The sequence below is a fragment of the Alosa alosa genome, chromosome 17, assembly GCF_017589495.1.
Source record: "Alosa alosa isolate M-15738 ecotype Scorff River chromosome 17, AALO_Geno_1.1, whole genome shotgun sequence".
Taxonomy (NCBI): domain Eukaryota; kingdom Metazoa; phylum Chordata; class Actinopteri; order Clupeiformes; family Clupeidae; genus Alosa; species Alosa alosa.
In genome coordinates, this window is record NC_063205.1 from 17,984,306 (window position 1) to 17,997,950 (window position 13,645).

The 13,645-nt window shown below is 45.7% G+C and overlaps 1 protein-coding gene across 6 annotated transcripts in view; it reads right to left on the reverse strand.

Annotated features, from left to right (window-relative positions):
* The window catches only part of syt1a (synaptotagmin Ia), a 195,752-nt gene that overhangs the window by 88,052 nt on the left and 94,055 nt on the right, over positions 1-13,645 (reverse strand). The window contains exon 1 of one of the 6 annotated variants that reach the window (XM_048268795.1): positions 3,462-3,754. The exons of the other annotated variants lie outside the window; for them this stretch is intronic. The gene's annotated coding sequence lies outside the window, so the exon portion shown is untranslated. Of the gene's footprint in view, positions 1-3,461; positions 3,755-13,645 lie in introns of those variants that run through there. 6 annotated transcript variants of the gene reach the window in all.

The window sequence follows — 13,645 nt, forward strand, 5'->3', positions numbered from 1 at the left end:
TGAGAGGAAGATACAGAATAGATGGAGACAGAATTGAAAAGAAGACAGGCAATGAGTGACTGTGAAAGAGAGAGAGAGAGAGAGAGAGAGAGAGAGTACACAGTAATAGTGTTGTCACGATACCAAAATTATGACTTCGATACGATACCTGCCATAAATATCACGATGCTCGATACTGAAACGATACTACGGTGAAATCCTAAGATATCTGGAAAAGAAAGGACTCATACCTCCTCCAAGTGTATTGAGTCATTTGTGTTGAATTCGGTGCACTTTTGTAGTGTGCAGGTCAATTCTGGGTTCTAAACTTATTTTTTATAGTCAGTAAAATAGTAGGCCTACTTTGTGTGATTAAGTCCTTTATTGTTTGTTATAGTTCATTTACATTGTGTTGTGTTTAAGCAATAAAGAAGCTTTAAATAGCCAAACTAGGCTAGATCAAGGTCAGTGTTGAAATTACTGCATGCAAATCACTAAATGCTATGCAGAGGGGCCTAATGTTTAGGCCATCTGATGTACAGTATTGATTGGTTTCATCAGGTCCCTTTCCACAGGTGTATTAATCAAGCACCATGCAGTCTGCATTGATAATCAGGGTGCTTGATTTTTTACACCTGTGGAAAGGGACCTGATGAAACCCATGAATAGGCTACCCTAGGCCTTCCCGTGTTCATGGGATTTCTTTGACGGTTGCAAAGGGAAAAATGTGAGGATAGTCTTCTTTGCGCCCAGTGTACAAGTACGACGTTCCAACCACTCAGGTCTTCGTCAGATAGGCCTACACCATTAGCTGTTGCAATATATCTGTGTGCATTCCTACATTACGTCTATTTCTTTGATAACATGATTTGCTACCACGTAACAATAAGCCGCTATTATTATTAGGACTCAACACGCGGTGGTAATATATGCTGTGGGTTTTAATTAGCGCATTTCGGGTAGCCTATCCTACATCTGGGCAATAATTATTGAACAAATTGCAGTACATGCCATGCCAGATATTACCAGTAGTACTGACCGAACATGAAATAGATTGTTTGGTAGTGTTGGTAATGTTATTCTGGCGTGAACATTGCGCTTTCATCACGTTAGCACCCTATGATTACAGCTCATTATGTCTCGTCAAAATGATTACAGCTCGTTATGTCTCGTCAAAATTCATTGATGAAGGAAGGTTCGCTTTATCCCAGAGAACCATAATCGTTTCACTTAGGCTAGACTAAAACAGAATAGAAGAGAAGAACTTGGCACTAACCATGTAGTTGTGTTTTCTATAGCATATTTCTAACCTGTCGTTCTTTGAACTCTTTAAAAATGTTGGGATATGTCTGCCAGGTGTTTAGCCAAGTTCCACGCGTAGCCTACTGCTTTTAAAAGACTTTGAAACATATTTTACAAACGGGCCTCTGTGTACCTGATGGCTTGCCTTCACTATTCGCGATGTATCCTAAATAGTTCCAGATTTCACATCACCTTTGTTTTATCCACCAGGCGGGGACTGTCGGCAAAGAACTATGTTTGCGTTGCTGCGCCAAGCACTCACTCAGAGCTGCCTGCTTGACACGCCCACTTGCCTAGATGCGTGCAAAGAGCAGTGAGAGCAGCAGTTCACACAGACACAGAACGTTATTATTTTAATAAAGTATCGATTCTAAAAACGTCGGAAATCGTATCGTTTTTTGCGTGAAGGCATCGTGATACCTTTTTAGTATCGATACACCGTGCAACACTACACAGTAATTTGATTACTTCATGAATTATGCCTAAATAAGTCCCCCTGACAGCCAGGGCTGATGTCTTGCTGTAGGAGTTGCGTTGTGGGAATGAGGAGGATGAGGAGGACAAGGGAGAGGAGGATGAGGAGGATGAAGAGGACCAGGAGGACCAAGAGGACGAGGATGACGAGGAGGAGGTGGTGTCTCTGGAGCCCCAGCTCTGCCAGAGAGCCTTCTGGTCCCCACACCACGCGCCACACGCTGCCCTGACACGGAGCCATGGAGCATGAAGCATGCTCAGTCACTGCCCTCCACACAACAGAGCCAGAGAGCAAGGGAGGGAGAGAGGGAGGGAGAGAGGGAGGGATGAGCGAGGGAGGGAGGGGCATTATCATCCGCTCTCTGTCTTTCTCTCTCTTTCTCTCTCTCACAGCATCCTTCCTTTCCTCTGTTGCTTTTCTCTCCTCTCTTCTCTTCTCTCTCTATCATCTCCTAGTCCCTCTCTTCTCTTCAATGAAAAGCATACACAAGAGATTCCATGTATTTTATCTCATTCTCACTCATTCTCAGTGGCAGAGCCAGTGTTCATTTACACATAATGCCCACCCAAAACATACTCACACAAAAGCACAAAAGCACCACAATCATCACGCCTCGGAAAAGGATCCGAACACAACTGCAAACACATCTTTCCTCTCTGATTCAGACTTCTTGACAGAATGGAGGCAGAGAGAAGCAGAGAAGCGGAGCTACCTCTGAAGTTGCCCTCAGCGCACCACAAAACATCTCTCTCTCTCTCTCACACTCTCTCTCTCTCTCTCTCTCTCTCTCTCTCAAAAAAAAAAAAAACATCTCTCTCTCTCACACTCTCTCTCTCTCTCTCTCTCTCACTCTCTCAGCGCACCACAAAAAAACATCTCTCTCTCTCTCTCACACTCTCTCTCTCTCTCTCTCTCTCACTCTCTCAGCGCACCACAAAAAAACATCTCTCTCTCTCTCTCTCTCTCACTCTCTCTCTCTCTCTCTCTCTCTCTCTCTCTCTCTCTCTCTCTGTGGCGCTGGCAACCCCACTCCTCCCATTCTCCGCTTCTACTTCTGTCCTCTGAGACTAGTCGGACAACAGCTGAGGTCCGGAATGACACTTACCACTGACGGGGGAGAGGCTAAAAAGGACGACTAACGTTACACCGTTGAGCGTCCGTTCGGACCGACTAAGCCCATCAGGCTCACTTTTGCCATGTGGAGCGTACCGACTGGCGTGCGCGCGCGCGTGCACACACACACACACACACACACACACACAAACACACAAACACACACACAAAAGTACACAACCATACACATAAGCAAAGACACACCTACTTTTTTCCAGTAAAAAAAATAGACTAAATACAGATAAAACAGCTCAAACAACACACCATAATCAAGTTGTACGTGAGTAAAATCGCCTACTATCTTCGCTTAGCAGGTAGAGCACAACCCATAATATACCATGTGTACAGCCAGAAAGCCAAAGCAGAAATACAAATTTAAAAAAGCTCTCTCTCTCTCTTTCTCTCTCTCTCTCTCTCTCTCTCTCTCTCTCTCTCTCTCTCTCACACACACACACACACACACACACACACACACACTGTGAGTTCAGCTCCATTATGGTACCTTAACAGCTGTGAGGTTGCCAGCTTCGTGGCAGCCTTCAGGAGTAGGCAGTGCAGTACACTAGACCAAGAAGGATGGATGGGCACTCACCTGGCAGCACGCTTTTCCCTCCTGGGGTCGAGAGGCGAAATCAGAGCCTAACCAAAGCGGAGCTGGGAGAGCAGGAGCAGGAGGAGGAAGAGGAGGAGGAGGAGGACGAAGAGGAGAGCGTACAAGAGGAGCGCCTTCCTTTAGGTCCCGCTGAGAATCTGAGGCGTGCACTTCCTGTCTCTTTCTCTCTCTCTCTCTCTCTCTCTCTCCCTCTCGGTTTCTCTCACACGTGCGCATGCACACACACGCGCACACACACACACACACTCACGCAGCAGTGACTCTCTCTCTCTCTGTCTCTCTCACACTCAGCCTCGATTCAGCTTCTCTTCCCGCCCATCGACCCCCCAGCCCCCTCCCACTTCCTCTCCCCCTCTCCCACTCCCTCCCCCTCTCCCCCTCTCCCTCGCTCTCTCTTTCTCCCTCTCCCTCATGGTCTCTCACTCTTTCTCACATGCTCCCTCACACCCTCATGCACACATGTGCAAATGCCAAAGCCCTCTCTTATTCCCTCTGCTCCCTTTCTCTATATTTCAAAAGCACACACACACACACACACACATTCACATTCCTACTTCTTCTCTCTCTCCTGCTCACCCATCTTTTTTGACACATGCTCTGTGTTGCGTGCTATTTATACACTTACCCAACTCAACCCTCCTCTACACCAGTACTTTAAGTGGGAATACACAAACACACAAACACACAAACACAGACACAGACACACAGACACACACACACACACACACACACACACACAAATGCAAACACAAACAAGCCCTTACTTGTGTGTGCACATCCATTAACCTTTCTCTTTCTCTTTTAAGTAGAAAAAACCTTTTCCTCTAATATATTCACCATCTGTCCATCTCTCATTTTTTGTTCTTCTTTAATTCATCTTTATACCTCTCCCTCTCTCTACCTCTTTCTCTCCCTTTCTCTACCTCTCTCTACCTCTTTCTCTCCCTCTACTGTATCTCCCTCTTTCTCTACCTCTCTCTCTCTCTCCCTCTGCTTTCTTACATTCTCTTTAGTTCATGCAACTCACGTCTCCATTGCTGAGAGCCACGGAGGAGACACATTCCCAGGTATTTAGAAATGCCTCCGTCATCTTGACTCTCTCTATCCCTCTCTCTCTCTCTCTTCTCTCTCTCTCTCTCTCTCTCTCTATCTCTATCACTCCCTTGCTGTCTTTAAAAATAGAAGAATGTATGCCTATGTGAGTGTAACTACTGCAATAACTTACAGGAAATCCAGCAAAACAGAGCAAAACACCAAAACAGTGATCGCCGTCCAAATGCTATTTAACAAAGGTTAACACAGTGACTTTTCATCTCATTTTCAATCTTAAAAAGCATTTCTACACGCACACACACACATATACTGTATACACTCACACACACACAGACACACACACACACACACACACTTTGGTCCTGACTGACTGATATCTGATGACAGCGTTGTGCGCAGATCTAAATTAAGGAGCGGCAAATTAGAATGCCCTTCAAGGACGCAACCTTTGAAGAGGTAGATCCTCGAAGACTGCGGCAGCCTGAAGGCGCGGAGGGATTCTGCCTTGCTTTGGGGTTAGGGACTTTTCAGATAGATCCTGAATTTCATTAACCTGCCCGACCGCATATCCTCTGCTGACCGCAGTGCCTGGCCTGCATCCTGACCAATGAAGGATGTGCAAGAGTCCCAGGACTGTAGTGCACCAGGGTCTCCTTTCCTCTTTGCCCAGATGTTCTTTTCTATGATCTACAGTCTACAGCCATCTCTTCTACCATGCCAATGAGCTTAGCCCTAAGGCCACTATGGCATACTATGTGTGTGTGTGTGTGTGTGTGTGTGTGTGTGTGTAGTGTGTGTATGTGAGAGAGAGAGAGAGAGAGAGAGAGGGAGAGAGAGAGAGAGAGAAAGGGAGGGGGAGCAGATGCTCATTGTTTAAATGCAGTGAGCAGATGGTACAAACATGAAAGGACAGGTTTGTCAACTCAGTCTCTCTTTGTCATTCTCTTCTGCCCTCACTGCAATTGAATTAATCTCTTTAAGTAACGATATTTACCAACTCTTCTCATATCACAAGGCTACCTCAATTAGTGCCCAATACCTTGCAAACATTTCAGCAATAGCAGATACAAACTGGACAGAGATGCGGAGAGGTGGATCCCAGATGGGGTCCGAGCGTTCTGGCTCCCCATCATCTTTAAAGTCACAGGTAATGACCAGCTGAGCTGCTGGGGGAGAAAGGCGGCGGTCAAGAACCGCAGGAGGTCCTTCAGGACACAGCTCATCAGGCTGATAATCACACACTGACAAAAAACACACTCACAAGCCCAGGGTTAATGATTGACCATAAACATAGGACACACACACACACACACACACACACACACAGACACACAGACACACACACTGACATACACACTCTTGGGCAGAATCAGGCAGACCAGGAGAACTGTGTCGCACAGGTTGTTAAATCTGTTTGTTACTGTCAGAGCAGTGGGCAGGGTTTGTGTGTGTGTCTGTGTGTGTGTGCTTGTGTTTTTGTGTATGTGTGTGGTTGTGTATTGAGGCCAGCTTGTTGTGGGGCTATGGATTGGACAGGACTACCAGGATTTATCATGTTTCTGCCTCAGTGGGCATGAAGGCTAGCCGTAATGAGCAAGAAGGAGAGGTGAGAGAGAAGAGAGAAAGAGAGAGAGAGAGAGAGAGAGAGAGAGAGAGAGAGAAAGAGAGAGAGAGGTGAGAGATGTAGAGAGAGAGTGGGGAGAGTGATGTAGGGAGAGATAGAGAGAGGGCAATGATCTAGAGAGAGAGAGAAAGAGAGGAGAGTGATGAGGAGAGAGAGAGTTATGCTGTTTTGCTTGTGCTTTGGCAACACTGTATCTACAGTCCTGCTAATAAAGCAACCTTGAATTGAATTGAATTGAGAGAGATAGAGAGAGAGAGAGAAAGAGATAGAGAAAGAGAGAGAGAAAGAGAGAGAGAGGAAAATAGAACAAGATCATGGGCCAGTGCATCACTGGTACTACAACTCTGTTGCTATGATGCATCTACCATGCACACACACCCACACACGCACACAAACAGATACACACATAAACACAAACACACACACCCACAAACAAACACAGGGGCTAGGAGATTTTTTCCTCTAACTCAACAACAGCAGATTCAGCATTTTCAGAATTACTCCCTGACAACAGTGATCTGGCAAGACTCTCTCTCTCTCTCTCTCTCTCTCTCTCTCTCTCTCTTTCTCTCTCTCTCTCTCTCCCTCTTTCTCTGCTTCTCTGTGCAGTCCCAGAAGACACTTTCAAAAATATCCTTACTAGAGGTCAACCTCCCTATGTGACAGGCAGCCAATCCCACTTTGACCACAAAACCAACTGAATGGCCTCAATCACCACTCAAATGACATATATAGTGCCCCCTAGGGAAGGGGTTAGCCTTTAACAAACCACTAACGACCTTTAACCAGCTAAGGTCACAGCGTTTGTACTCACATGCAGATAAGGACATGTAGACATTAGAGAGCGATCCTTATCAGGTATCCAACCTTAAGCTATACCTTTGGAGGTTACTGGCAGACACTGTTTCATCCTTTCAACATGGTGTGTGTGTGTGTGTGTGTGTGTGTGTGTGTGTGTGTGTGTGTGTGTGTGTGTGTGTGTGTAGGGGTTGGTAGGGGAGATTCATTTCCATGGAAACATTTGTACTCATGGCTGGACTGTGATGTGCATTGATCTGTTTTATGGCCTCTGGGCAGGTGGTCAAATGTCCGCACAGTGGAGAGACAGACTGTATTGTTTTACGGCTTGATGGATGTGCTGTTTGCTCCTCAATGATATAATTGGAAGTGCACATGCAAAAAAAAGAAAAAACTAGAGCATACATACACTGTATGCGCACAAACAAGGAAGGTATACACCAAGAGGCTCAATAAGAAGCTTAAGCAAATATTAAATCCTAGTATTTTGAATTAATCCATTATTTGTCATTCCCCAAACTGGATGGGAACTGTCAGTATTGGAAGCTTCAGGCCCCAGGAGCACACTAGACTAGTGAGAGTAGCTTCTGCCAAAAATGACAAACTAAAAACAACAAAAAAACAAAAAAACATCAAAACAAAAGATGGAAGGAAAAAACAATGATGCTGAAGGAGACAGAAAACAGAGAGACTTTATCAAATCTTTGGGGGCTGTGGTGCATCTGGAATTACTGGGCGAGGTCTAGTTTACCTCGAGAAAGTAAATTAACAACGGAACTGTGGGCTGCCAACCAAATGAAGAGAAGCTCCGAGATGAGGGGTTCTCATCTCTGCCAACAACCAGCAGCGCCAATTCAGAGCCTCTTCACAAAGAGGGAAAGAGAGAAGGGTGGGGGTGGGGAAAGAGTGAGAGTACGAGTGAAATGAGAGAAAGAAATGAAGGAGGTAAAGAGACAGAGATAGATGGAGGCAAGGTGTGTGAAAGAAATAGAAAGCGAACCAGTGAATGTTTGAGTGAGTGACAGATAGAGTGAGAGAGAAAAAAAGATAGGGGAGGGGAGGTTAGTGGGCGAAAGAGGAAAGAAGGAAGTAAGAGAGAAATGTATTGTGCCAAACACAGGAAAATGGTGATCAAAGCAAGCTGGCAAGGGAGGGCCCTGAGCCAAGCAGAAGGTCAAGGACATCAGGTCAGCAGCAGAAACCCTGCAGAGGAGCACCTGGCTGGCTTCATTAGACAGACACAGTCTGCTCTCTCTCTCTCTCTCTCTCTCTGTCTCTCATTCTCTCTCTCCAAACCTCTTGGAGAAGAGGAGGGAAAAAATCTCAAAATGTTCCCCACACTTCAGGGTTTCAGCAGTCGCTCTCAACTTCCAAGCAGAAAAGCCTGTTACTGACTACCAAAGAAGTGACTCTCTCTCTCTCTCTCTCTCTCTCTCTTCCTCCCACTGGAGATTGTTGTGCAGGTTTGAGTCGATGAGACTCTACAGTAACTGAAATCCTCTGCTCTGTCTCTGTTTCTCCTTCCTGGAGATCTCAAGTGCACTCTGCTTGCTTGCTACACTGGGCTGAGTTGTTTTGAGACGATGTGGAGTCACTTATTATGTTTTCAGAGAGTCACTGGTGGCTCAGAACCAGGGGTGTGTTTTGACACCTGCGCAGGGACTGTGTGCACTCGTGTCAACACTAACAGGAATGTGAGGGACAGGTCGGTATTTTTGCACATCGGGACGTTGATAACAGCACACTACAGTTAACCAAACAGGTTTTTGTTTTTTTTAAAGCAAATTAGTTTAATTACTTTTACGTTTTTTGAACCACCTCCTTTACAGAAATGTCTTTCTCTGACTGGAAGTGACATCACAAATCATTAACAACGAAGTGAAAACCACACCTCTCAATTGAGATTGTTCAAAAACACATTAAGTATTGCTTACTGGGTATAAATAAACATTGATGAACATATGAATTTATAACAAACTTAAGTGACATCGCACAACAGGAAGGGACTCCTCTGACCTCACCAGCGGGCACCTCTGTCTCCTCCCCCTTCGTTAGGCTCCTTTGTTCACCTGAGTGGCGATGCACGGGGAGGGGGGGCGGTAGCAGCAGCTTCTCGCCAATGGAGAGAGCTCGAGTGTGTGGCGGGATGGCAGAAACTTTAGCTAATTACCAACGAGGGCTTAATTACGGCCAGCCCGCTCCAGCAGCAGGAAGCAGCCAGAGACTCGAGGAACGGCGGGCGGAGGAGGAGATGATGGGGTGGTGGTGGTGGAGTTGGGGTTGGAGGTGGCATTTGGCTCCTGAATGCGGAGGCCTCTTCTCTCTCTTTTCTGTAGGCCCACCCGCTCGCGTCCTTTCAGCCCTTGCAGGTGCCTCTTTCACAGGCTGCACCCCCAACCACCACCACCACCACCACCACCCCATCTCCTTGTCTCCCTGTGACAAAGCACCTGCGGGCCCCTGTCATAAGCCAACAGCAGCGACACATCGCAGATGTGCCTCATATCAGTAGAGGTGATGATATGGAGAAAGAGGAGAGAGAGAGAGAGAGAGAGAGACAGAAACAGAAACAGAGAGAGAGAGGAAAGGGATCCAGCAGGAATGAGAGAGAGAAAGACAGAAAAAGAGGTGAGATAAGGAAGAGAGGGAGATGGGCCAAAAGGAATAGAAAGAGAAACAGAGAGAGAGAGAGAGTGGACAGAGATTAAGAGAGGGAGACACGGAGGAATAGAGGGGGAGAGACATTGTCTGTTGTTGTATCAAGATAGGCCTGGAGGTCTGCATTAAAAAGCACTAAATCACTAGTCATGCTGATTAAAGCAGTGTCTTCAGCATGTGTTGCTAATTTTCAACTTCTCTACATTACAGCAGTCAGGAGACTGTTTAACAGCGAAGAAAGAATCACCATCTCATCGCTCATGCCAGACAGAGAAGGCATTTAAGACTTTTCATTTTTTTAGTCATTCAGAGGAACTTGTTTGACCCTCAAGACCTCAAGCCAACGGGCACTCATCCACAGGGAACACCAGGGGTCAATCAGGAGGACATCGTTCTGCCTCCTTACCCTTATCATTAGCTCCACCCCTCCTCCCTGTCTCTATCTCCCTCACACACAGATTTTTGCTTTAAGCTGTGCAGTTTCATGAAATAATATTCTTTTACATGACACATACTTCTCACACCAAGCAGTTGATCAAAACCATATTATAACAGACAAAAAACCCCCACTAATACCAAGGACAAACAAACCACTACAAAACAGAGTGTAGCTATGACTGTTGCAGTATGCAAATCAAGAAATCCAGATCATACATGTAAACAAAGAAAAACTACCAAGAGAAAGTGTAAAAGTGGAGGTAAAAAGGAGATCTGTGAAAGTTGAATGTGACATAGATAGATAGATAGATAGATAGATAGATAGATAGATAGATAGATAGATAGATACTTTATTGATCCCCAAGGGGAAATTCAAGAATTCAATATCATGCCATGGGATAGTATGGACTTACAGATGTGACACTGGTCCTTGTGAGTTCAAAGAAGCAACCCAATTTGATAATAATCTCCTAAAAAAATAGAGGATTTTTGTGTTTATTGCTACTGACGTCAAATTATATGAACATGTTGTACATCCATATAAAGTGGGGCTTGGTGCAGCCCCACCCCCCTGCTTCCCCCAGACTCGTGGCAGTGGACTTTGGTAGGTCTGGGTCTTCGGCAGCCGCAGGGTCCCTCGGGCAAGAACAGAGTGAGGGATTAGAGGGGATTTGCAGACCAGTCCTTAGCCTTCACTATGGCAGCCAGGGCCCTGATAATTAAATTACCTCGCGAAGCTGACCACATCTGAGTTTACAAATATGGCTGCCTATTTTCAGGGTGTCATCAGCAATGTTGAGCTGGAAATAGTGCATCGTTCTCACCGGTGGGTATGAAGGGCAGACAGAGGAGAGAATGTCATTGAAGAAACTTTCTGCAAACAAAATTATTTGAGCTGAACTTGGAGCTTGATTAGAAGTGTGGTTTGCGTGGATTGTATTGCAGAAGGCAGAGCAGCTATAAGATATGTAGTGAGTAAAATGATCATACCGCTGATAGAACAAGTTGGCTTGGAAGAACAGACGAGGGGAAGACTGAAAAGAGAGAGATAGACAGACAGACAGACAGACAGGTAGGAGTGTATGTTGACAGAAATAGAAACAGATTTGTGAGAGGAAAAGATGAAGACTGACACAGAGGCAAAAAATAGAGGCAGATAAGGAGACAGAGTCAGAAGGCTGGGAAAGATTGAGAGAAAGAGAGAGAGCAAGAGAAGAGAAGAGAGTGAAGTGTGTGTGTGTGTGTGTGTGTGTGTGTGTGTGTGTGTGTGTGTGTGTGTGTGTGTGTGTGTGTGTGTGTCCCCGTGTCTGAGAGAGTGGTGTGTAGGTAGAAGTAGTCATGACCGCGAGGAAAAGCTGTCACTGCTCAACCCCAGCACTCCCTCTTGTGTTCACTCTCATTCACACACATGCTTCAGCACCAATACACACACACACACACACACACACACACACACACACACACACACACACAGTGTCACATACACTCAACTTTAGTGCATCTGTCTTTTATAAAAAAAAAAACAAATGGCAGCACCCACACATACAACAGCACTAAGACCATCCAAAACAACTGACGACCCCCATTTAAATGAGACTGTGTCCCTCACCATCAGCACAGCACAGCTAATTGCTGAGGGTCATTGTCATTATTAAAAACCCGGTTGTCATGGATTATTTTACATAACGCCGCCCCCCCCAACCCCCCTCCGACAAAATGAATACAGACACCCACTCTCTCCGATGACACTCCTCATTACTGTCTTTGGCATGGACACTAGGTCAGAACTGTGTGAGAGAGAGTGAGAGAGAAAGAGAGAGAGAGAGAGAGAGAGAATGAGAGAGGTAGAGAAAGAAAGAAAGAAAGAGAAAAAGAAAGAAAAAAAGAAAAAAGAAAGAAAGAAAGAAACAGTGTCATTGCTGTCTATTGTATGGGCACTAGCCCTACAACCCTCTTTGGCACGGTCAAAACTGTGTGTCAAAAAGATAGAGAGAGAGGGAGAGAGAGATAGTGAGTGAGAAAGAGAGAGACAGAGAGAGAGTAAGCGTGAGAGAGAAAGACAGAGTGTCATTGCTGTATGGACCAAAACCCTTGGTTATGGACAGTGAGTACACACATTACTCCTTGTCAGCTCCACACTGGGACGACCGAGGCTCTCCCTTGACAGCTTTTCAACATAAAGCCTCCTTCCCACTCTATTATTATTCCTTGCTCTGAGTATTGACATAGCTAGAGAGCCAAGGTGCGGAGAATACAAATGAGTGTTACATATCATGCCATACCGTAGATACACACAGCAGCACGTCTCATATTGCCTGTCTGGCCACAACATTCAGGCATAATTAATTGAAGTCTGATTGTATAAGCAGGGTTCAGGTACGTTTTTCTAATTTGAGCTTTGGGGCGAAACATTAGCTTGATGGCTCGCAGGGTTTCACAAGGGGGGGAGAATGATTCATCTTCTTATAAGATGGTTACCTAGGAATCACAGACAGGAGATGCCGTATTATTTTCAGGCCTAAGCAATATATATATATATATATATTATATTCAATATTATTTTACTTTACTTATTCATTCATGAGATTTTCCCTCGCTGCCATGGCAACAGTACAAATTGATATAACCGATTAGGCTGATGGAGTCAATATCCTTGTGCGCAAACACAGGCAGACAACCATACATACACACACATAATAAACACACACACACACACACACAAACACACACACACACGCACAGAAGACACACACGTGTGTGTTTCTCAGAGGAGGTGGTGATGGGGATAGATCACCGTCTACCTGCCACTAAGCAGCTCATTATGCAGCCCTGACTGAGCAACTCAAACTCCAACACCTGTGTGCTGGAGGAAGGAGGGGAACCTCCCCACAGAGCCTCAAACAGATGTTCCCCAGGACTGTTGAGCATGATTGATGTCTCCGCTAAGGTGTCAGGTAGCGAGATAGAGTGAAAGAGAGAGAGAGAGAGAGAGAGAGAGAGAGAGAGAAGAGGAAGGGAGAGAGAGAGAGAGAGAGGAAGGGAGAGATAGAGAGAGGGAGAGAGACATGGAAGGAGTCACCTAGCAACTCTCACTTTTTTCCAGATTTTACATCAGAAAAAAAACATAAAGACAGCTTTACTGCAGGAAGTATAACATGGGAAGGGCTTGAGCATATCTTCTCTCGCCTGTCAAACATCTGAAACATGTCGCAAGCTGAATTTAAATCCACATAAATAAAAAACAGGAATCAGGTGGGGGGGTTGACAACATGAACACATGCCTTTCAAGAACATCGAGTTGGAAATCACCTTGGTCCAGTGCTGGTCAGTATTTGTGTCGAGCCTGGGTGTGTGTTACAGGGTGTGCAGCGTGAGCTGGGAGCTCCAGGCAGGAGAGCGTGCTGCACTTCAGCGGGAGAAATCCCCCCATTAGTGTCACACAGAGAATGGAGACACACCCTCCTCCTCTTGTATCCCTCCTCCTCCTCTTCTCTCTACACCATCACCAGCAACCGCCCCCACACTCCAGTCACCTTGGAAATGTCCTTGACGAGCCACCATCCCCAATCTGTACGTGAGTGTGTGTGTGTGT